General features: G+C 54.0%; 1 protein-coding gene across 9 annotated transcripts in view; it reads left to right on the forward strand.

Moving 5' to 3' along the window:
* PITPNM2 (phosphatidylinositol transfer protein membrane associated 2) overlaps positions 1 to 24,472 on the forward strand; it is a 165,468-nt gene that overhangs the window by 72,896 nt on the left and 68,100 nt on the right. Inside the window, exon 1 of one of the 9 annotated variants that reach the window (XM_055405147.2) lies at positions 553 to 3,809. The exons of the other annotated variants lie outside the window; for them this stretch is intronic. The gene's annotated coding sequence lies outside the window, so the exon portion shown is untranslated. Of the gene's footprint in view, positions 1 to 552; positions 3,810 to 24,472 lie in introns of those variants that run through there. 9 annotated transcript variants of the gene reach the window in all.

Below are 24,472 nucleotides of genomic sequence, written 5' to 3' on the forward strand. Positions count from 1 at the left end.
CATATGTAATGTTCATTAGGAAATGTGTTCAACTTTGCTGTGTGTGTGGACATTTTCGTAATAAGGTATGAGGGGGAAGCCAGAAGAAAATGGTGGAGAGAAAATGTTTCCCAGATCGCGGCCTTCAGAGACCGGAACCCAGCCGGGGCCACCCTAAGGTCTGTGCGTCGGATGGTGCAAGGCCTCTGTGCTGCCTTCAGTCTCTCCAGGGCCTCAGTCCTGGCCGTGGGCAGCAAGGGGAGGTGGGACGTTTAGGGGGTGTGCCCGACATGCTTCCGTCCCCCCAAGGGCACGACGTTCCTAAGCTGGTATCTACGCACCTTCCCCAGTTCCTGCTGTCTTGGTGTCAAACTGCCCTGGAGTTCCAGTTGGGAGGATGGTGGGGTTGTGTCCGCTTGTGGTGAGGAGTCATGTCATCTCCAAGAGGGGAGGCTGAGACCCCAGCCCAGGCCTCCCGGTGCTCTCTCTGTCCCCATTTCTACATCGTGGAGTGAGTGTGGGGCCAGCAGCAAAGGCCAGAGCTGGGGCACGTTGGGGACTGGAGTAGCAGCGGGGCTGGCAGGGGCCAGTGGGAGCCGTCCAGGGTGGGATACAGCAGGGAGGCAGAGCCTGCGAGGGCTGTCCACCCTGGAGAGTCACCACCTGGGAGGATTGTCCACCCGGAGGGTCGTCCACCCTGGAAGGTCGTCCACCTGGGAGGGGTGTCCAACCAGGAGGGCTGTCTCCATGGGAGGGTCATCCACCCCGCACCCCAGAGTGCCTTCATCTTTCCTGCACTGCCTGCAAAAGAGGCTCCATGTGTCAAGGTCCTCCCTTAGTGAATGTCCGCTCATCCCACCTGAGGTTGGAAAATGTGGCTGAAACTCATGAGGAAATGCGCCTTATGGTCTGGCGACACTGATTTTTAGAGACGGGGAGACAGGTGGAGGTCAGAAATGCCTCCTCCAACACCAGGGCCCCAGGTGGTACCCAGGGTGTCGGGAGGGGCTCTGGGCCCCTCAGTCCCCAGGGAGTTTAGCCAAGCGGGCGGCGGGGCGTGAGATGAGGGGCGTGGCTCATCTCAGGGTGATGGAGTGCAGTGAACCAGGCAAGGAAGCCCTGAGCTTCCTGTCCCCTCACCCCTGTCTCCTCCCAGCGGGCAGAGAGCTGCTGTCTGCCCCACTGAGTCGGGCCAGTTCCCTTCCCAGCCTGGCCGCCTCAGCCCAGAAGGCCTGGTTCAGGGGAGGCCGCACCAGAAGTGTGGGGATTGGCTCTGAGCTGACGCCTTCCCTCCGGCATAAGGTTCCTCCGCCCGCCTCGGGCTCTGCCAGCGGCTCCCCTTTCTCCATGGCAACTTAGCTCAGTGGTCCCAGTGGAGGAGAGAAAATCAATTCTCCCTCTTCCCTCCCTCTCTCTCCTCTCTCCCCACCCCTTCCTCTTGGCCTCCCTTCCTCCTTCGTCCCCGCCAGGCTCACGGCGCCTCCATCCATCCATCCATCGGTCCATCTGTCCGTCCGTCCCTGGTCTCTGAGGCACCTGGCCATCTCCAGGCATGGGTTGCCGGCAGGGCTGTGTGCCGGGGGTGGCTCCCTGAGGCCGTCAGCATGGGGAGCTCAGGGATCCTCCGCAGACATGGGAGGCCGTGGGACCAGCCCCCGGCCAGCTCCTGTGGCATGTGGCTTCCAGCTCTGACACTTTCTCTCCCCTCTTCCCGGTCCTTACATTTTCTTCCTGAAAGGTAATGTTCTGCTAAAACTGTTAGAGCCTTAGGACGGGTTTATTAGCAAGGCAGGCTCTGTCCTGGTCACGTGGGCTGCTTGTTTTCCCTGGAGTAGCTGGGATGGAGGGGGAGAGGGAGGGAGAGGCATGGCCCGACTCGGAGCTGGAGGGCACACAGCAGAATTTGGGTGTGTGTGGGGTCTTTCCTCCAGGGCGGCTCTAAGTGGCCCGTTCCCACTCCTGGTGCTTGGGTCTGTGACTGTTGCGCTTTCATTTTTCAGCCTCATCGCTACACAGCATGAACAGTCTGCTTTCCTGGACTATGGTCTGACCACAAGGGGAGGGAGAGGGAATTTGGGGGCATGCACATACACCCCAGATGGGACAGGGCTCCCAAGCGGTGATGGCTTGGTACAGATTTCTCTATCCAATCCTTTCTCACCTGGAAACTGAGTTTGGTGGGGGAAATGTTTTGTCCCTGTAACCAGGCATTTCCCAGAAGATGGTGTGGTCAGGCTGATCCGGGCAGAGGGAGGGTCCTAGCTGTCTGGCTGTCCCGGGCAGTACCACTGTGTGTCTGGGACAGCCCCTCAGTAGAATGTGGCTCAGACAGAATCCTAAGACCGCTGCCCGGTGGGTTGAGGTTTTCCATTGTGTCTACCCTGTTCCCAGCCATGGCATTCACGACAGCTTCTCATAGCTCTCCAGAAAGGAATCGGTGAGATTACTTCATCCGCCGCCTGTCCCAGGGGTGGTCTTGGGATCCGTGCCCCTCTGGTTACCTCTGCCTCCTGGCAGTGGATGATGGAAAAAAAGAACCCCTCACTGTCAAGGAGAACATCTCTGTTGATGGAAAGTGAGGCCTGAAGAAAACAGATTTAACACCCAGTTCTTAGAAGCCACGGGTTTGAATGGTGCTTAAGAGGAAGCCCTGTGTGATCTTTAAATAGAAAGTGAATGCCAGTGACTCAGAGTGAGGCTTGAAAGTTTGGTGCAGGTATCAGAGGAAATAATAGTCAGCCGTGATCGTGGTCCCCACCTTGGGGGCTGAGATGGCAGGGCGCCTAGACACTCAGGTATGTGTCTCAGTGTCAGGCGGTTCCTTGGATTATGTGCTTGTTTTCAGCATTATCTCTGGTGGACTGCGTTCAAAAACAGACAGCCTGAGGCAGGGCTCCCCCGCCCCCCACTCCGGGCTGGGTCTGTGGTCAGGTCTCTTTAAACTATGGTTGTTCCCAAAGCCCTGTTTCACTAAAGCCGCCTTAACCTCTGAGTCCTCCGTGTTTCCCTTTGATAATCAGATCGGTTCCTGTGGGGCAGGATGAGAAGAAGGCTTTTGTGCCTGCAGCGTCTGTGCTGTGTCTTGCTTTCCCTTCGCTGCGAGGCTGGTGTCTGTCACCGAGCCCCTGCCGGCATCTGGGCACTGTGCAGGCTTCTTAATGACATTAGCCGCGTCTGGATTCTGGCCGGTTTGCTGTAAATTCTGATGGCTTTACGAGTCGTGCGATGGGGTGGGGAGGCCGTTTGTTGGTTGGGTTGGGTTGGGTTTGCTGGTGAACGGAAAATCTGATGTGACACGGGAAAGGTCAGCCCCGTGAGTGGCGGCACCCCGTTCTCAGCTTGGCTCCCAGAACCCACGGGAGTTTGCGGCCACTGGGGTTACTTGGCCTCCCTCCAAGGGCGGGTGTCTTTCACGAGCGTCCAGGGTTAGGGGGGCAATGCTTGGGCAAACCACGTGTGTGTTTCATCAGCACTCCAGCAAGTCGGAAGGATGGCAGAACAGGGCTGGCATGAAGGGGGGTGGTGTGGGGTGGGAGGGAAGCACGGCTCCGCCAACCCGCCGGCTTTCATCCAGAGTGAATCCTGAGTGCTCCGTGCCAGCCTCCCCACCTCCCTCTCCTGTCCTCCAGCACAAGGAGCCAGCCTCCTCTCTCCGAGCAACCTCACAAACCGGTGCCTTACTTGAAAGCCTCGTAAAGAGCCGCAGAGGGTGTGAGAGCAGGTCGGAGAGGTGGGAGCCATTTGGCTGCTGGTGGCTCCAGCCGCCCCAAGTGTGGAAAGCTCACTCCAGGAAAAGTGGAATACTGGCCGTGTTGGCTGGCTTTCAGGTGGTGAGTGGCTCTCTCTCTCTTCTTTAATTCGACGGGAGCCCTGGGATGCAGGGGAGGGCTCGGTGGGAAGCCTGGTGGTTCGGACAGTCCTCAGGAAGCCCAACGGAAGATCTCTGCGGGGAAGTTTGGTTTGTCTTGCCCCGTGCGCTGGCGTCCCCCCTACCCAGGCTGCGTCGGGCAGGACAGTCGGTCCTGGCTCAACAACCAGGGTTCTAGGACTTGGGACCATGACTGCCTGAGAGGCTGAGACTGAGAAAATCTTAGTGGTGGCAGTTCATCTTTTTACACAAATGGCTTAAGAAATTATGCAGGAGAACAGAAGCTCATGAACATTCAACTCTCCCGGTCTGCTTTGCAATGTGCCTGAACATACACACACACACACGCACGCATACACACACACACATACAGTCACACACATGCACACTCACTCACACACACACATGGATACCCTTTTCCCTGCTTCCATCAGGGGTGCATGTACCAGCTGGCATTCTGCCCTTGATAACATGATCTCCCATAAACAGTTCCCAGTATTGATAAGATCGCACAGCTGTCCTTTTTGTGCGTTGCTTGTTACTTCTGAGTCTTATGTGAGTGAGACAGACCATTGTGTCCACTTCTGGAAAACTCTGCCCTGCTCTCTTACCGTTCTTCTTTTCCACGTCGCCCCAGGCTTTGCTGTGTTGTCAAGTGTGTTATAGACATTAGTATATTTGCGTCTCCAGTGGAAGCCCGTTGGGCTGCTGAGGGTCTCAAGCTGAAAGGAAGAGAGGCTGTCAGAGAGAGAGCGCTAAGCTCAAGAGGTGCTGCGCTGTGAGGCCTTGTGTGCATGCGTGCGTGCAAGCGTGTGTGTGCCTTCCCCACATTGTTTGTACGTAGGCATCTTCAGCTCTGCCTTCCGTCTCTCCCCATTGTCTGGTTCAGCAAACTTGGAGCCGGGATCTTAACACCCACCTCACAGGTGCCTTCCCAAACCTCATCTAATGTAATAATTTACAACCACTGTAGAAGTGGTTGGTGTTGTCCCATTTTACAGGTGAGCAAACTGAGTCTTAACACAAGGGCCGGGAAGATCCCCTGGAGTAGGAAATGGCAACCTGCTCCAGTATTCTTGCCTGAGAAATCCCATGGACAGAGGAGCCTGGCGAGCTATAGTCCATAGCGTCGCAAAGAGTCAGACAGGACTGAGCAGCTGAGCAAAAGCATACACTGAGTTTCAGGGCAGTGGAGTAGCCCACCCTGTGGCAGGGCCAGAACTCGGCTCTCTGACTCACTCATTCACTCATCAGTTACACAGGCAGCTGCTCTACATGGCGTCCCCCGCCTCTGGGCTTTAGGATGAAGGGAAGACCCAGTCCTTGCCCCCCCAGGGAGGAGGCCGTCCATCCGAGCTGTCTAAGGAGAGAAAAAGAAAGAAGCAGAGGGCAGGCCCTGAAGGAGGAGGCGGTGCAGGGTGGAGTGGGGAGCCGCTTACTCGCCCACCGCCCATCATTCCCGCCCTCTGCTCTGTGGAGAATCTTGATTCTCCGGGTGCTGATCTGCTCTCTGTTGTGCTGTGGGGGCAGCCTGGCTCACGTTCTTGTAAAACTTAAGGCAGGGACTTTCTTGCTAGTCCAGTGGTTAAGACTCCATGCTTCCAGTGCAGGGGGCTGTGGGTTTGATTCTTCATCAGGGAACGAAGATCTTGTGTGCCAGGCCAAATATAAATAAATGAGAGCCACATGAAACGTTCCTTAGGGAAAAAAATAAAAAAGAGTTAAGATATCATCTTGCATCCAGGAGTCTGCAGAGTGGGTGTGTGTGTTTTATGAGACCTTAGATGTGGGTGGCTTGGTGTAGAAGGAGGGCCAGATACCCCAGGACACCGTGCCTCAGTTTCCTCATCTGTAACCTGGAGAGAGCACCACCCACTTTACGTACCTCAGCGCGGAGGAGAGGAATGTGAGGGTGTGTGGCAGTGAATCCCAAGAATTGGCATCAGAGGGTTGTTACCATGCATTTAGATATCCTGGTATCTTACTCTCTGTGGCTCAAAAAGACTGTAAGCGTTTGGAGTATGTAGACATATGCATATAGATACGCAGAGACTGCGCCAGTGGCAAAGCAGACGATTTAAACAGTCATTCTGCGTAGAGAGAATCTGAGAGTTCTTAGGTTATTTTTGCAACTTTTTGATAAGTTAGAGATGAGAAAACAAAAAACCGAACACCGTTTGAGAGCTTTTCTCTAAAAGTGGACAGAATAGTGACATAACAGAGGAGGGTTTGTACCTTAAGAAGCCACAGGAACAAAGCCAATGGCTGGCCAGCCCTGCGGGGGAGAGGGAGCTATGGTGGGGGAGTTTTCAGGTCGTGGCCAGGCCAGACTCTCTCGAGACAGGGCTCTCCCTTGACTCGAGGGCCTCCGAGGTTGAGCTCCTCCCCAGCTCCCTCTCTGGGCTGGGCGAGGCCTTCCCTGGGGCCTGAGTCTTTCCTTCCAGAGGACAGAGCCTGCTGCTTGCCCCAGGCCTGGATGAAGTTGATGGTTTCTTGCTGGGATGCTGGTTTCGTTTGGGTCCAAGCTGCAGCCTCCCTTCCCATGCTGTCAGCCTTGTGGCCTTCCACTGAACCCCTGGCTCCAGAGAACCTCTTTCAGTAAATCTTGGCATGCTTGCTGGGAGTTCTGGCTCTGCTGACCACGGGCCACCCCAACCTCCAAGGTGAGTGTGGGGTACCCGAGCCATCACCCCAGCGAATTCCTTTCCAGGTTCCCTACCTTGCTGCCATAGCAAGAGGATCATTTCTCATTAGGTCCTCTTCATCTCTCCAGGGGTCACAGGGAAGACAGAAGGCAGCACAGAGCGGGAGTCTGGGGCTCGTTCGAGGCCATCTCACACCGTCGGGTGCCCACCACCCGCTTGGGGAACGCGGAGGTGGAAGCAAGACCGAGCCTCTGTCCTGTCCACTCTCTGCCATCGGCCCAGGGGTGAGACCTGGGAGATCCCCCTTGGCCTCTCTGAGCCTCAGTTTCCTGGTCTGCAGGACCAGGGTTAAGGATGGTGCCCTTGGGAGGCGGGAAGGACCAGGGAGGATACGGGCAGAGCCTCGCACTCCTGGCCGGCACCTCAGTCCGCCTGTCGCCCCGTGCCCTTGTCAGGCACTTCACAGCTTTCGAGGCGTGGACACACCATTATCACCGCCTGCGGCTGTGCCTGGGCTTTGTCAGGGCTGCGCTAGGCTGCGCAGACAGGGAACAGAACGGGGAATTCAGAACGCTCGGCAGCTGCCTGGTTTCCTTTGCCCACTGGGCTCCTGCGAACTGCATGGCTAAAGTCCTCCCTTGGGACTCCAGGTTCCTAGATGGGGAGACTCAGAGGTGGGGGCTGCCCTGGGGAGACAGGAGGAGCAGAAGTCATTGGCCACATGGACCTGGCGTTGAGTACTGGCGGAAGACACTCTATGCCACCAGCCTGAGTTGTGTTCTATGCAGGACAAGGGCGATCCTTGTGCCAAGGGTGCTGGGTGAGAATGGGCCAATAGAAGGAGCAAAATGATGCCAGTGATTGCTTTATAGGGCTCTCCTCCAGGGCAGGACTCAAGAATAAGGATTAGTTTCAAATAGCCACTCTGTACCAAAGGTCATCCAAGGATTGGGGCCAGTTCAGCTGCTGCTTTACACGTTCCCGAATGTTTGGAGAGCCAGTGCTGGGCCATGGCCAGCGGGAGCTTCCGTCAGAGGTGTGGTCACTCAGCTGCCTGCGGCTTAGAAGATGAAGGCCTGGGCCTTGCCAGCCAGCGGAGGGCACAGGGCCCCAGCAGTGTTGCTGGTGGAGAAACCAAGGCACAGGGAGTGTGTCTCATTGCTGGAGCCAGATGTGGCCACAGTGCCAAGGAGGGGCCTCCCCAGACCCAGAAAGAGAGCAGGGAGCAGAATCTATGCTTGAATCACCTCCTGGCTGCTTCCCCCTGGGGATAAGAGGGCGGCTTGAAGCTGCTTGTAGCCCTCTGCCCTCCGGGGCAGCAGCCTACGCACTGGGGATTCCAGGTCAGGCCCAGAAGATGGGGAAATTGGCACAGAGACCCAGAGGGGTTCTCTTGAGTACCCCAGAGCCAAGCTGGACTGGGCTGGGCAGCTCCAGGGTCAGGGAAGAGTTCCCCTTCCTCTCCGCACTGGTCCCTGCTCCCTTCCATCTGCCCCCCTCCCTTTGCAGCTGTGGAAAGCCCTCACTGGTGACAAGGTGATTTTCCTTCTGCAAAGCACTGGCACAAGTCATCACATTCTTGGTCTGCTTCTTGCCTCACAGCCAATACATGCTGGGCCAGTGCATGAAGGGCCTTTTCGATGCTGGGCCCTTAGAGGTGTACCCCCTACTGGTCCTGGCTGAAGAACCAGTTGGTCCTGTGTGGTCATTTGTTGTTGTTGTTGTCCTTAAAAAAAAAAAATTTACTTTTTGGCAGTGCTGCCCAGCATGTGGGATCCTAGTTCCCTGACCAAGGATCGAACCCACACCCTGAACATTGGAAGCATGGAGTCTTAACCACTGGACCCCAGGGAAGTCCCCGGGAGGTCATTTAGCAGGCAGGGCTGCCTTATGTGCAGCCTGAGGATGAGATACTGCCCGATGCTCCTGGGAGAAGAGCCTCCGTGCCATGGACAGCTGTGCTCCCTCTAACCACCTGGCAGTCTGCGAGGACTCAAGTATGGCAGCCAGTGGGAGGGCTCCTGCCTGGGCCTGGCCAGTGCCACATTCCTCAGAGCCACCTGGCCTGGGTGCTCCATGAGACCTGTCTCTGCAGGTGGTTGACAGCAGCAAGCGCCTTCTAGGGGGGCCCCAGGGGGGCCTTATTAGTTGCAGCAGGCAGGTCATTCATTTCAGTGCACATACTCTCTAGCTGTGGTGGGCAGGCTTAGTTGCTGTTTGGCATGTGGGATCTTAGTTCCCCGACCAGGGATCGAACCTGTGTCCCCTGCATTGGAAAGTGGATTCTCAGCCCCTGGGCCACCAAGGAAGTCCCAGGAATCTTGATTTGCAACAAGCTCATGAGACGTTTCTAAAGCAGCTCATCCGGTACCTCAGTTGCAGAGGTGCTGCTGTTGGCCATGGCCAAGCCCTTTGAGCACCAACTTCATCAGTGCTGTGATGGCCCTAACCTTGCCCCTTGACACGGCAGCACCCACAGAGCTGGGAGCGGGGAGAGCCCCTCCCCTGCACAGGGGTGTGCTGATGCTCAGCTGTCTGAGCTCCCTTCCCCAGCAGGAGGCCAGGGAGACCCCAGTCTCAGTCCCAGAGCTTCCAGAAGCCTCGGTCAGCTCCCCATCCCCCAATGAGAGGTTCTCCAAAAATGGAGACAGGTAGGGGGCGCTGAGCCAGAGGTCAGGGTGGAGGTCTAGCATCTCTCACCAGAGAAACTGCAGTGGCTGGGACTTCCCTGGTGGTCCAGTGCTTAAGACTCAGGGCTCCCAGTGCAAAGGTCACAGGTTTGATCCCTGGTTGGGGAAATAAGATCTCACATGCCACATGACATGGCCAAAATTTTTTTAAAAAGAGAAGAAACGGCAGTGCTTGGGTTAGGCCTTTGCTTCTGGTGCTGGCTTGGGGCTGGTGCCCCTGAGAACTCAGACAAGGCTGGGCTGTCCTGACCAGGTGTGGGGGCATGGAACAAGCTGTCTAGACACCAGCATGGGGAAAGCAGAAAGGCCGTGTATCCTCACATCCAACAGCCACTTCCCCTCAAATGTCTTCATAGCAGACAGACAGCGGCTTCTCACAGCCTCACATGGGCTCAAGTGACCTTACCTAATTGGGCTGAAGCACTGGTGAGAGCTTGGTGACAGGCGTGCTCTGTCCTGCTGAGCTCTGGTGTCACCCTCCCGGCCAGGACGCCATTGCCTTGTCTCCTGAAGGCTCCCAGCACAGGGGACACTGGGTGATGCCCATGTGGTCAGCTCAGGCTTCATCCTATTTCCTGATGCTGCAAACCAGTGAACCAGTGTCCCAGAGCTGCCGTGACCATAGACTTCAGGCTGGGTGGTTTAGAACCACAGAGATGTATTCTCTCTCCATTCTGGAGGTCAGAAATCTAAAATCAAGGTGTCGGCAGGGCTGTGGTCCCTCCGAAGATTCTAGGGGAGGATCCCTGCTGGCTTCTCCCAGCTCCTGGTGGCCCCAGGTGTTCCTTGATTTGTGGCTGTGTCTCTCTGGTCTCTCGGTGTCCACATGGTCGTCCCCTCTGTGTGTCCTCCTCCTGTGTCCTCTCCTCTTCTTATAAGGACACCCCTCGTAGGATTTTGGGTTCATCCTAAATCCAGGATGATCTCCTCTCAAGATCCTTAACTAGATCTGAAAAAGCCCCTATTTCCAAATCAGGTCACATTCTGAGGTTGCAGGTGGACACAAATTTGGGAGGACACACTGCTGTCCACTCCACCCAGCAGGTAGGGCAAGTCTGTTGCACTGGCAGGGGAAGCAATAGTCTGGCGGCGGGGGGGATCCCAGGAAACAGCTCTGGGGCTTTTAGCTGCCTCAGGCTCTGTCGTCAGCTAGGGCGGCTTTGCCACTGCGAGTAGAATCAGAGCCCAGGGCACAGGAGGTGATGTGATGGCCAGTGGGGAGTGTGGGTAACTATCCTGGAGAGGGTGTGCCGCTTGGACACCTGTTTGGTTCTTTTTTTTTTTTTTAAGGTTGGTTATATTTATTTATATATTTGTTTTTAATTTAATTATTTTTGGCTGCACATGGACTTTCTTTAATTGCGGCGATTGGGGGCTTACTCTCTAGTGGTGTGCGGGCTTCTCACTGTGGTGGCTTCTCTTGTTGCAGAGCATGGGCTCTAGGGCACACGGGCTTCAGTAGTGGCAGCATAGAGTCTCGATAGTTGTGGCTCCCAGGCTTAGTCATTCTGTGGCATGTGGGATCTTCCCGGACCAGGGATCAAACCCATGTCCCCTGTATTGGCCTGCAGATTCCCAACCACTGGACCACCAGAGAAGTCCTGGACGCCTGCTTTATGGTGTCCTGGGCAAGAAAAGCTAAACAAGGCTCTGAAGAGCTTCAGGACCAGACTGAGTCCCAGGGAGACAGATTGCTTGACATAAGAGCCTTCGAGCGGACCTTGTAGGGGTGAGCGTCCCGTCCTGGGAGGTGCTTTCCCAGCCCTCAAAAGGACTGTTATTGCACACAGCATCCGAGTCCCCATCCCGTGAGCTCTGAGCCTGAGACTGAGATTCACCCCAGGGCAGCCAAAGAGACATGGCAGTGCCAGCCCCAGACCCCTGGCTCATGGGTTTGCTGGGGGAGGAGTGCTCCCACATGCTGCCATCGACTCCTCTGCAAAGTGCAACCAACCCCCTCCCCCGATGTGCCGTCCCACCCCATTGGCTTCTGAAACCGAGTCTCCCTCCCTCAATCTCTCTGGAAGCTCCATATCCTGCTAGCTTGCCCAGAAACCTTGTCCAGGGGCTGGCCAGACACCCTGTCTTCCCCCAGCTCTGCCTCTCTCTGAGCGCCGAGCCTTCACGGGGCACTACACTGGGAGGGGGCACACTGTGGAGCGGTCATCTAAGTGCTTCGCACCTGCAAGAGCCTTCATCCCCGTGTGTCCAGGGCCTGTCCCAGATGAGATGCACTGAACACATCTCAGCTGTGAGGGGATACTGATCTCCACAACTGCATGCATAGGCTGGATGCTTTTGGAAAGCATAAGGTCCAGCCTTGCTGTGACCTCCTGCAGACCTTGGGTGTATCCCTCTCCCTCAAAGGGCCCTGTGTCCCCATCCACCAAGGAGCAATGGATCCTGCTGCTGTGTGAAACTCTTCCTGTGTCTGACTTCTAGGAACTGCTTACCCCAGGGGTGATAGAGGGGACCCTGCCACGGTGCCATGCATTCCCCTTTGCCGGGACCAGGTGGCCCGTGCCTGCCTGGCTGCTGGCATCTCGGTCACCTGTCTGCATCCCTGCCCACACCTGTGATGTCCCTTAGATGCTCCTGCTCAGAGAGAAGTAATAGGCTCAGTGATGGAAGACACCGTTAGCTCCCAGCCCTGCCCAGGGTGCCTGTCCACTGGAGCCACCTGCCTCATCCTCAGCAGCTTAATTTGTTTTTTAATTGAGATTCACATAACATAAAACTGTTTCTAAAGTATACAGTTCAGTGGCATTTAGTACACTCATGATGTTGTACAGTCACTTCTGTCTAGTTCCAAAATATTTTCATCACCCCCAAAGAAAACCCTGTACCCAATTCTGGGGTTTTTTCTCCCTTTTCTGTTTTATTTTAAAATTGTGATAAAGTACATAAAATACACGTAATAGGCTTCCCTCGTAGCTCAGTCAGTAAAAAAAATCCGCCTGCAATACAAGAGACTGGAATTAGACCCCTGGGTGGGGAAGATCCCCTGCAGAAGGAAATGGCAACCCACTCCAGAGTTCTTGCCCCGAAATCCCATGGACAGAGGAGCCTGGTGGGTGACAGTCCACAGGGTCGCAAAGATCAGGCACGACTTAGTGACTAAACCACCACCACATATAACAAAATTTCCCATTTTAATCATTTTTAAGTGTGTGGTTCAGCGGCTAAGTACATTCATATTCTCATGCAACCATCACCACCATCCATCTCCAGAACGCTTTTCTTTCCCTGAGCTGAAACCCTGTCCCCGTTAAACACTAAATCCCACTTCCCCTCAGTCCCTTTCTGCCTCTATGAATCTCTCTGGGTGCCTCATAGAAGCGGAACCATACACTACTTGTTCTTTTGTGTCTGGGTTATTTCACATAGCATCATGTCTTCCATGTTGTAGCATGAGTTAGAGTTTCCTTCCTTTTTAAGACTGAATAACATTCATTCATTCATTCAGTCCATTGTATGGATCGACCACATTTGGTTATCAGTTCATCCATCCATGAACACTTGGATTGCACCCACCTTTTGGCTATTGTGAGTCCAAACCTGGGGCTTTTTTTTTTTCATTTCTTTTATTAGAGTATAATTGCTTTACAATGTTGTGTTAGTTTCTGCTGTACAACATCATGAATCAGCCATATGTATACATATATCCCCTCCCTCATGAGCCTCCCTTCCTCCCTGCCACCCCTGCCCTGATCCATTCCACCCATCTAGGTCATTGCACAACACTAAGCTGAGCTCCTTTTTAAGAGTCTAATGAGAAAAGTACAGGGTGGGGGGGTCTGACTAGGCTGTCAGTTTCCCAGTACATGCTCCCACCCTCCTTGGTCCATAATTACCTCCAGACCCCTGAGCCCAGGCCCCCGGGGAAAGATGATCCTTCAAGAAAGCCCTATGCCACCTGTACCTTTCTCTCTGAGCCATGCTGTCTTCCCTGCCCTTCAGTTCAGTTCAGTCACTCAGTTGTGTCCGATTCTTTGCTACCCCATGAATCACAGCACGCCAGGCCTCCCTGTCCATCACCAACTCCCGGAGTTCACTCAAACTCATGTCCATCAAGTCGGTGATGCCATCCAGCCATCTCATTCTCTGTCGTCCCCGTCTCCTCCCACCCCCAATCCTGCCCAGCATCAGAGTCTTTTCCAGTGAGTCAACTCGTCGCATGAGGTGGCCAAAGTATTGGAGTTTCAGCTTTAGCATCAGTCCCTCCAGTGAACACCCAGGATTGATCTCCTTTAGGAATGGACTGGTTGGATCTCCTTGCAGTCCAAGGGACTCTCAAGAGTCTTCTCCAGCACCACAGTTCAAAAGCATCAATCCCTGTCCTTAGGCCCCAGTTTCTCCTCCAGACAAATCAGAGCGCAGCTTGCTGAGGACCTCAGCCCTTACTGGGGCCAGCTGGGCTTCCCCGAGCTCTGACTCGCCAAGTGACCTTGGGCATGTCACTTCCCTTCTCTGAGCCCTTGCCTGTCATCTGTCAGAGAGACATGATAACCTGTGACTGCCACTCCCGTGGTACCAGCTCCTTGGAAAAATGTCCTACATGACTGTTCCCATCCTTGTCCTCCACTCTACTGCCAACCCTTTCCCCGCTTTCATTCCACCCACAGGGGTTTTCTGAGTACTTGCTTTGGGTGGACTTGGGCTGCCCAGGAAAGGGGGCTTTGAGCTGCCTTAGAGGGATGACCAGAGTATCAGGCTGAGGCGAAGAGTTCAGTTGTCCAGAAGGAGGTGCCCAGTACCCCAGCATCATCTTATTTAATCCTGCCTAACCCCGTGAGGTGGATGATGTTCCTGCAAACTGGTAAACTAAGGCCTGGAGGGGTTGAATGACTGGCTTGAAGACAAAGCTTAAATTTGAACTGAAGTCCATCTGTGCCAAAGCGAGTCTTCCCCACCGCATCTTGCTGCCTCCGATGAGCTTTGTTTGTTTGTTTCACCACCTCGTTTTATTTTATTTTTTGCAGGGTGGGGAGATGATTCCTGCCCCCGCCGCCCCCACCACCCCCAAGCCTGCTGTTCCGTTCAGGGCTTGTCAAGTGCCTCCTCCCTCCCCACCCTGTTGACACGGGGCTGTTGCTGGGCTGGTTTTGTTTTTGACCCAGTCAGCCTGGCAGGGAAGTGGCGGGCTGTGTGCAGAGCTTCCAGAAATAGCCCCAGGCTCCCCGCCAAAGATAGAAGAGCCAGACTGTGTGCAATGGGCTTGGACCGGTTAAGATGACTCAGTTCCCCGCACCCCAGCCACCCCCTCTTCTTCTTGCCCTCCCCTCCAGCTCACCAGCCCTGCGCCTCCTTCAGCCCGGCCACCGGATGCGGCTTCACATCCCTGTGTCCCTAAGGTGGCCTTACTCCCTGGAGTGCCCAGAGGCTGCTAAGGGCTGCCAGCTTCAGGATGCCGGCTTGGGTGGGTAACCCTGGGCTCAGAATCAGGGGTTTTTGTTCCCTTCCTGTGACTAACTTGCCCGGTTTGACCTTGATCAAGTCACTTTGGACTGCAAGGATATCAAACTAGTCAATCCTAAAGGAAAGTAGTCCTGAATATTCATTGGAAGGACTGATGCTGAAGCTCCAATATTTTGGCCACCTGCTGCGAAGGTCTTTTCTTTTCATTAGAAAAGACCCTGATGCCTGGAAAGATTGAGAGCAGGAGGAGAAGGGGATGACAGAAGATGAGATGATCAGATGGCATCACTGACTCAATGGACATGTTTGAGCAAGTTCTGGGAGATGGTGAAAGACAGGGAGGCCTGGTGTGCTGCAGTCCGTGGGGTCACAAAGAGTTGGACACAACTGAGCGACTGAACTGACTGAAGTCCCCATCAGCCTCTTGGCTGCAGTCTTCCAACAGAAGATGTGGAGAGGGCATCTGTCTGCCTGCCTCGTGTCATCATGCAGGCAGGGGTCCCAGCCGGTGGTGGGAAGGTTGGTGAGGACAATATTGATGAGTCCCTTCCTCTGCTCCTGACCATTGTGAGTGTGAGGGTACAGGTCAGAGGGAAGCCCTCCCTTAGCAGGACTGTCTCAGCATTACCATCGCCATTGTCATGGTACTGATGGCAGCCGCTACTGTTCCTTGGGTGTGGTGTGCTGGGCACTTTACGTTTATTGTCTCTCTTTCATTTTTAAAGGCATTTAACAATTTTTGGTTTATTTGTTTATTTTTGGCTGCGCTAGGTCTTTGTTGCTGTGCGTGGGGGTTTTCTTTAGCAGGGGTGAGCAGCGGCTACTTTCCATTTTGGTGCTCAAGCTTCTTACTGCGGTGACTTCTCTTGTTGCAGAGCACGGGCTCTAGAGCACAGCCTTCTGTAGTTGAGGTGCATGGGCTCAGTTGTTCCGGGGCCTGTGGAATCTTCTTGGAGCCGGGATCCTTGCATCAGCATGCAGATTCTTAATCACTGGACCACCAGGGAAATCCCCGTTCATTGTCTCTTAATTTACCTCCCCCCCACTCCAACCTCCGCCGGACTACCCTACGGGATGTCTGTGACATTGGACCTACTTCTATAAATGGAATAACTGAGGCTCAGAGAGTTGGAGTAAATTGCCAAGACCCAGTGAAGGGTGGAGCCACTAAGGGAATCCTGGTCTGGCTTCAAAGCTGGGCTCTGCCTTTGATGTCTTACCCCCTCCTCCTGGGTAAGCTCATCCCTGCTCTCGGCTTCCGTCTCCAGACTGTGAGCCCAGTCTCTTGGGGCTGCCCAGAACCAGCAGCTTGAAGCTTCTGTCTGTGTTCACCTGGGGAACCTGGAATAGGAACAGAGACCCACTAAGGCTTGGCCTCAAAAGAGAGCCTGGGAGCATAAGGGCATCTCTGGGACTGAAGAGGCTGCCCTTTTAATATCACCTTTATTTAGTTTTTTATGGGAGTAGAGTTGATTTACAATGTCGTGTTAATTTCTGGTGTACAGCAAAGTGATTCAGTTATACATATACTTACATGTGTGTGTGCATGCATGCTAAGTCACTCCAGTCGTGTCCAACTCTTTTCAACCTTATGGACTATAGACCAGCAGGCTGCTCTGTCCATGAGATTCTCTAGGCAAGAAGAGTGGAGTGGGTTGCCATTTCCTACTTCAGGGGATCTTCCCCACCCAGAGATGGAACTTACGTCTCCTGTATTGGCAGGCAGGTTCTTTACTAGTGCCACCTAGGAAGCCCCGTATACAAACATATATGTGTGTGTATATATATATTCTTTTTCATGTTCTTTCCCATTATGGTCTATTACAAAATATTGAGTATAGTTACCTGTGCTATACAGTAGGACCTTGTTGATTATTTTTGCTACTCTCAAACTCATAATTTATCCCTCTTCCACCCCCAATACCTCCTTTTATTTTTATTTTATTTTTTAAATGATTTCCTGTCTGTGCTCAGTCTTCCTTACCATGGGTGGGCTCTTCATTGTGACATGGGGACTTTTAGTTGCCCCACAGCATGTGGGATCTTAGTTCCTCGACCCGGGATCAAACCCAAGTCCCCTGCATTGGAAGGCAGATTCTTAACCACTGCCACCAGGGAGGTCCGTCCTTTTTATTCTGATCCTTGAAGCAACTTCACAGAACATGTCGATCAGCATTCCCAAACACCGGGCCCCGAGGGCTCCTTCCCCATCCTTGAAGCACCGAGAAGGCTGGATTGGGCCTACGTCACTGTTTGCCTCCACACCTGTGTCTGATGTGATTATATTTATATGTGTGTTTATGCGTGTACACCTTTGTTTTTGCTTGGTGACTGGTCTCCTTGTGCAGTGTCCCCGGGGTCAGGGCCCGGTGAGTGTTAGGGGCAGGAGGCTTGTGACACTGATTGGGACCTCGCTGGCTGCAGGATGAGCCAGGGCTGACAGTCAGTTGTTTCCCTGGTTTGTGATGAAAAACACTGATGTGCAATTCCTTATCCTCAATTCCAAACTCCAGCAAGTTCTGAAAAGCAAACACTTTTTCATAACTCACTTGGCAGCAAACTCCCGCCTGAACCGAGGTGAAGCTATTTATAGTCCGAGTGGGGCTATTTATAGCCCTTATGTATTCTGGATTCACTTATTTCACTGCAGAAATGTCCACGGAGTTGATTATTGGATGCTGCTGAAATATGCAGCGTTACCATCTAACGTGTGGGGAGCTCTGAATTCTTAAATGCATCTGGCTCCAAGGATAAACCTGCTTTTGTTCTGGTTACAATTAGCCCCTGCCCCAGCAACCTCAGTGTCCCTCCCAGTGGGTCCCTTTCCTGGAGCTGAAGTGGTGATGCCACCCATAGGGGCCTCCAGGACTCCACCCAGCACCACCAGCAGTGCCCAGGAGATAGACATTTTTATGATCACCATGGGTGATAGAACACATCGTTATTGCCAGTCATACTGTGGGCTTCTCTCTGCATGTATGTCTGACCCTTCTCTTTGGATGTATTATCACCGCCCCCTCCCCTTTACAGATGAGTGAACTTTATATATCTTATCTAAGGACAGAGAAGAGAAAGTGCCAGGGCTCAGACTTGCCCTTCCATCTGGCTGCCTCTCTGGGAGGGAGTATGGGGACAAAGCATACTGGATTTGTAGGCAAAGCACGTTGAATGGGGAGGAGGCAAGCAGATGGTTCCCAGGTGCGAATGGAGGGGAGCAGACAGATGCGAGCTGGGCCCTTCCCTGGGCAGGGAGGACGGGGAGAGCCAGGAGATGCTCTGTGCTGCAGGGCCTCCTTGGGGACCCTCCACCCACCGCCTGCTGCAGTTGCTGCTTCTGATAGTCCTTTTGTACGCGCACCTGTGCTCTCCTTACCTTGCCTGTTCGCGGCAGCTGGCGGCTGCAAGCACTTAGAGCTGCTCGCCCCCGAATCTCTTTTGCACTACTGTCTGAAGCTGCGGGCACACAGGGAGCTGACATAACTCTGCTCAAACCCCATCTGCCTGCCCTTCTTGGGGACCAGCTCTCCCTGTAACCTTCAGGAGACCCCTCGCATATGGGAGCGTTGGTGGGCTCCGAAGTCCCCGAGTGCATGCTCCCCGATGTGCAAGCTCTTTCCCACACATCTCCCACCATCCTGTGGTGACCCAGGGACACTCCTCGCCACCTGCCTGCCATGGCAGTCCTGCTTGAGAGCCTTTGCTTGACCTCTTGCCCACCAAGAGTGTCTCCCACCACCCCCAGCCAAGCCACACCTGCCCCACAGCGTCACAGTGCAGGGAGACAGTGAATGCCAGGGGGGCTGCCGTTTCCTGATCTGCAGAGTGGGCTCTAAGCAGTTGCCCTCCCTGAGCTGTTAGTGAACAGGCTTGAGGGCAGGTGCCTGAGATAGTATGTATTTTGGCATGAGCCCCACTAGCAGGGACTTGCTTCTTACCTACCTAATGGGGTCAGAAAGTTCCTCTGTGTGGCCATGAACTTGAAAGCAACTGTGGCCCCTTGTGGAGAGCTTAGGGTTGAGAGGCTAGGGCTATGCCCTGGCTCCCTAGAAGGAGAGGAGGGAGGGACGGATAGATGGATGGACGCATGTGTGTGTGGATGTATGGGTGGATATGTGCACGCATGCTTGGTAGCTGATGGATGCGTGGATGGATACGTGAATGCATGTGTGGATGGATGGGTAGGTGATAGGAGAATAGATGCATTGAAGGTTGATGCGTTGATGGGTGGATAAACAGATCAACTCCTTGCCCCTCTCTGGGCCTTATTTTTTTGTTGCCTGCACTGCATGGCATATGGGATCTTAGTTCCTCAACCAGAGGTCAAATCCTTGTCCCCTGCAGTGGAAGTGCAGAGTCTTAACTGTTGGGTTGAGAGGGGAGTCCTCTCTGGGTCTTAAGGTCCCATCTATACAATGAAGGGGTTAGGTACCAAGTTCCCCTTCAGTGTCTGAGTTCTGTGATCCCATTGGTGTCAACCTAGCACCCTTAAAGACCCCTGCACTACCCTAGACCCCTGAAAGGAGCACCACGTCTGTACCCTGGGCTCTGGAAACTTTTCTTGGTTGTACTTTCCGCTGCCCATCTGGTGTTCCCTCTGGCGACCTCAACCCCAGCCTTCATCCTCTCCCTGAGTGTATGCTGTTTGGACTCTGCATGTCTATTCGACCACTTTAGCTGGAGGTGCAGTTGTGTTTTCTTCTGACTTTTGCATATATATATATAACAAAACCGTTTGTTTATCTGTGGTGGGGGATTGTATGTCCATTCAGGCGAAACCATTGAGTGAAGAGTGGGTGAAAGCACTGTTACATGGAAGGGAGCGACGCCCCTGGAGCTGGGCAGCACTGTGGTAGCATCGGGAGCGTCCACAGGAGAGGACGCATGGTCTCTGGTTCTTGGAGGACTCACAGTTTTGTGGGGAATGTGAGATCTCCAAGCAGCCCAGGTGTGAAGTGGGAGTATCCACAGTAACACACGTCCTTCATGCAGAGAGCTTGGTGGAGGGAAGGGGCACTGGCTGAGGAGGCTTTGGGCTAGTGATGGCTTTATCAACAAGGCGGGGCTCAGCTTGATAGGCTGGGCATCCCCAGACCAGCTGGGGACCTCCATGTATGATGTTGCTCCATTGCTAGTTTATCCAAACCCTTGAGTGCCAGGATACGGAGCTCAAGTGTTCTCTGGTGAATAAAGGTGAATTTTAAAAATTTTTGTTTATTAATTGATTTATTGGCTGGGTCATTGTTGCTGCTCAAGGGCTTTCTCCAGTTGCGGAGAGCCGAGGCTACTCTCTAGTTGTGGCACTTGGGCTTCTCACTGCAGTGGCTTCTCTCATTGCAGAGCACAGGCTCTAGGCACGTGGGTTCAGTAGTTGTGGTATACAGGCTTAGTTGCCCGAGGCATTTGGGATTTTCCCAGATCAGGAATTTAACCTGTGTCCCCTGCATTGGCAGGCAGACTCTTAACCACTGGACAGCCAGGGAAGTCCTAAAGGTGAATTCTTGACAGTTTTAAGCAGGAAGGTGACACAGTCAGCCCCCCTCTCTTACAGTGTGCTGTGGGACCTTTGCTAAAGAAACAAACAAGCAAACACAGGATAACATAGAAAATGTACCCATGGTTGGTGCTCTGAGCCCTGGGGACCTAAGAGCTGGGATGCTAGCTCAGCAAAAACAGACTGACTGCCAAGGCATATTGGATAAAGGAGGGAAACTGATGAATGGCGTTTTGCGACTTTATTTTTTCCTAAAAATTTTTTTTGAGATGAAATTCATATAACATTAAAAAAAAAGAACTAACCTTGTTAGGGTGAACAATTTAGTGGCCTTTAAGATGGCTCAACTGGAGAAGGCCGTGGCAACCCACTCCAGTACTCTTGCCTGGAAAATCCCACGGAAGGAGGAGCCTGGTAGGCTGCAGTCCATGGGGTCGCTAAGAGTCAGACATGACTGAGCGACTTCACTTTCACTTTTCACTTTCATGCATTGGAGAAGGAAATGGCAACCCACTCCAGTGTTCTTGCCTGGAGAATCCCAGGGATGGGGGAGCCTGGTGGGCTGCCGTCTATGGAGTCGCACAGAGTCGGACACGACTGAAGCGACTTAGCAGCAGCAGCAGCAAGATGGCTCAACAGGTAAAGAATCCACCTGCAATGCAGGAGACACAGGAGACACGAGTTTGATCCCTGGGTTAGGAAGATCCCCTGGAGGAGGAAATGGCAACCCACTCTAGTAGTATTCTTGTCTGGAAAATCCTATGGACAGTCCATGGGGTCGCAAAGAGTTGAACATGACTGAGCAACTGAACATACACACAATACACTCACAGTATTGAGAACATTACCACTTCTTTCTAGTTTCAGAACATTTCTGTCCCTGCCCAGAGGAAACCTTATATTAGCAGTCCCTCCCACAGCCCCTGACACCCACCAACCTGCTTTCCTTCTCTAGGGATTTGCCAGTTCAGATGTTTCCTATCAGTGAAATCACATGTACATCAGTTGCTGGGGGCCATTCAGCCTGACTTTTCTGTTCTGTTTTGTCCCCCTGTGCCCTAAGCTCACCCTGTACTTCCTGCTCAGTGGCCCTCAGGCTAGCCCTAGGTCCAGCCTGGCTGTAGCTCCCAACTTCACACTGGTCCAGGAAGGACATTCAGATACATTCTGTAAAGAACAGATCAGTGAGCCGCAAGCTGAGCCTGCGGGAGAAGCAGGCCCTGCACCTGCTGGGGCATTAATTGTGTGTGTGGGCATGTGTGGAAAGACTGGGGTGAGCCTGGGCCAGTGCCCCCACAGCTGAGAGCACAGACCCAGCTCCTGAAGACACAGTGGCGGACAGTCTTAGAAACTCTGCCTTCTGCCCATCCCTGGTTTCACTCAGGGTCCATCTAGGGCACTTTGTAAATATTTATAGGATGAGGAGACCAGTGGTACTGGTTTCAGGAACACTCGCACACTCAGGAACATTCCTTTCCAACCTTCTCTGGGCCCACCCTCTGTCTAGATCCTTGACCAGGACTCAGGCTAAGGGCCCCCCGTGTAAGCTGCCCACCAGGGGCAGGGGCTAGTCCATGGGGAGGTGGCCTGTCTACTGGCTCCTGTCCAGACTGCCTCCTGGAAGATCCCCCGGAAGTGACCCCAAGCCTCCAGTGCCTCTCTCTGACTTTCCAGAAAAATGGACTCTGTGTACCCTGCGCTGTGCTGGGGGTTGGTCTTCTTCCTGCCAGGGACCACCAAGCCGGGTGGTGGTCCCTGAGCACCTTTGCAGCTCTATAGTGGCACTCAAGACTCAGGATGCGCCAGAGCCCTGCCCTGGAGCCTCCTGGTCTGGGCCCAGGCAGTGGGAATGGGCTGGAGGCGAGGTGCTCCCTGAGAATCCCGGGGTACCCAGCTTCGATCTAGGCGGGTGCTGGCAAGGCGCGTACCGGTTAAGTTTTAAAGGACACTTTGGGAGTTTGCCAGGGAGACCAGGTGGGGAAGGGCTTTTCGACAGAAAGACAGGCAAGTGTGAATCTCAGCACATGCTTCCGGCAAAGTGAGGGAGCTCCCGCCGCGCGCCAGACACTGGGAACCCGGTGAGCCCGTGAACGCTGCCCTTGATGGGGACGCGAGGTGCGAAGCGGCCCGCAGCGCGGCTCCAGGCGGCCAAACGGTGGGCCGGTCCCAGACGGCGGGGGCGGAGCCTAGGGCCTTGAGTGCCGCTCCGGGGCGCTGAAAAGTTCTCAAACGGCGTGTGTCTGTCGGCTTCTAGAAGGAAGATTTTGGAAGTGAGGAAAATCTAAACTGGGAGCTTGGAGGCCAACGAGGAAGCTGTTCTGCCCCCCAGGGCGGGCTGACAAGGCCTGGAACCGAGGCCGGGAGGAATGGGGACCACAAGTGGGGCGAATTCTGCCTAGCGATGGGCGGTCCATGGGGAGGGTCTTCAGGTGGCGCTTAGGGCCTCGGACGCCTACCGGTCCCTGGCAGTCGAGAGATTTTGGCTGAACTGCCTGACCTTGTCCGGCCTTGCTTTAATCTTCTGCAAAATGCCCCGAAGGAAGGAATGAGGAACACTGGTTCATAACTACTTGGAAAAGTAAAAGCTCAGGGAATGAAGCTTGGTTTAGTTTTTGCAGCCTGGACAGGAGAATCGCCTCCAGGCTCACAGCCCAGCTACCACCTAAGGTCACAGCCTTAGGTCACACTCTCTAGATCCTCGGGGCATGTGTGGTCAAAGGCCCTGGTCCCCCTCCATGACCACCCCCTCCCTCCGGGATGGGGTCAGCTGCTCCTGGTTCCCCTGCCTTGGCCCATGGCCTTGCCTGTACCTCCTCCTGCGCGGTTAATAATTAAGGACAAGCCAGATGGTTCCCCCTCCTGCTCTCCCGGGACTTGTTCCTCACTTGGGGTGGGCGTCAGCGGGTGGGGAACCCTGGAGGCTCCCTGCAATTAGCCAGGCGTCCAAGTGTCTGAGTTCTCACCACCAGTGCCCACAGCCTCCACAAGCCCCAGGGCGCCCCAACTTCAGAGTCTGTAGGCCCATCGCCTGTGGAAATAGAGTCCTTTATTTAAAAAAAAATGGCTGCTGTGGGTCTTAGTTGTGGCAGGCAGGTTCTTTGATCTTTAGTTGGGGCATGCAGGATCTAGTTCCCTGACCAGGGATTGATCCTGGGCCCCCTGCATTGGGAGCTCGGAGTCTTAGCCACTGGACCACTAGGGAAGTCCCTGGAGAGAGTCTTAGGAACTACTGGTCCTGCCTTCTGCCCACCCCTGGTTTCATTCGGGGTCTATGTAGGGCACTTTGTAAATATTTATAGGATGAGAACAGTGGTACGAACATTCCTTCCTTTGCTCTTCTCAAAGTCTCTGTTAGAAAGGGATACACATACATAAACACACTGCATTTGGGATCTGAGACCTTAGAGCTCCCCAACTTGCCCAAAGCAAATGATGACTTCAGTCTACACGCACGTGGTCCTCATTCACAGCCAAGGGCTAGACCTCAGACAATGAATTCCCAGGACTACAAAGCCCTAGAGAGAAAACTTTAAGGTATGTTCCTTGATGGTTGTTGGCCTCATTCTTAATGGAATCCTATGACTCCCCGGTTGAGCTGAATGTGGAGAAAGCCGGATCCCAAGGCCCAGGTTGTGGACCATCACCCCAGTGCCCAAGGGCAGGGACAGGATCCAGTGTCACTCAGGGACAGGAGAGTGCGGAAAGACTCTGAGCGTTTCTCACTCAGGAAGACTTTCTGGAAGAGGAAGCCAGGGCAGTTCAATTCTTTTATGCTTCCAGTCTAGCAGAAGGAGGCAGCAGCCTGGGCCCGGGCTTCCTGGTGTTGGCAGGAGCTGCTGACACAGTGAACCCAACCCTGACCCGTGAAGGCAGGTAACCACGGTGGTGCTGTCCCCATATCTGTCGGCTCAGGTGAAGCCCTCTTGGTGAGAAGCCAGCACGGAACACTCTGGGACAGCTCCAAATAGAAGAGGACTTTGTCTCCCAGGCAACGTGAGCATAATCTATCAGCCTACACTCTTGCCACTGGGGTACCTGGCATCGCCTAAGAGCTCCCAGACTTTAGGTGTCCGCTCTGCTTCCCAGATGAGTAAACTGAGGCCAGGGCTGCATGACGAGTACAGGTCGGCAAGCTCAGCCCAATGTTCCTTCCACTGACCCTCTGCTCCCACCCAGGGACCCTTAGAACTGACTCATGAGGAAGCTCAGCGGGGCTTGGGACTGGGCAGTGTTCCAGGAACCTGTGGACCCAGGAGCAGAGGGAGGTTAGTGCCACAGGGAAGAACCCCAGAGAGAGGCAGGGGCCTGAGACAATGGCCAGTGTGGATGTGAACATATAATTTTAAAATGCTGCTTCCTAACTACCTTCTCTCTACTTCTT

The sequence above is a fragment of the Moschus berezovskii genome, chromosome 19 (assembly GCF_049115385.1).
Source record: "Moschus berezovskii isolate FMDL1 chromosome 19, NW_MosBer_1.0, whole genome shotgun sequence".
In the NCBI taxonomy this organism is placed as follows: Eukaryota; Metazoa; Chordata; class Mammalia; order Artiodactyla; family Moschidae; genus Moschus; species Moschus berezovskii.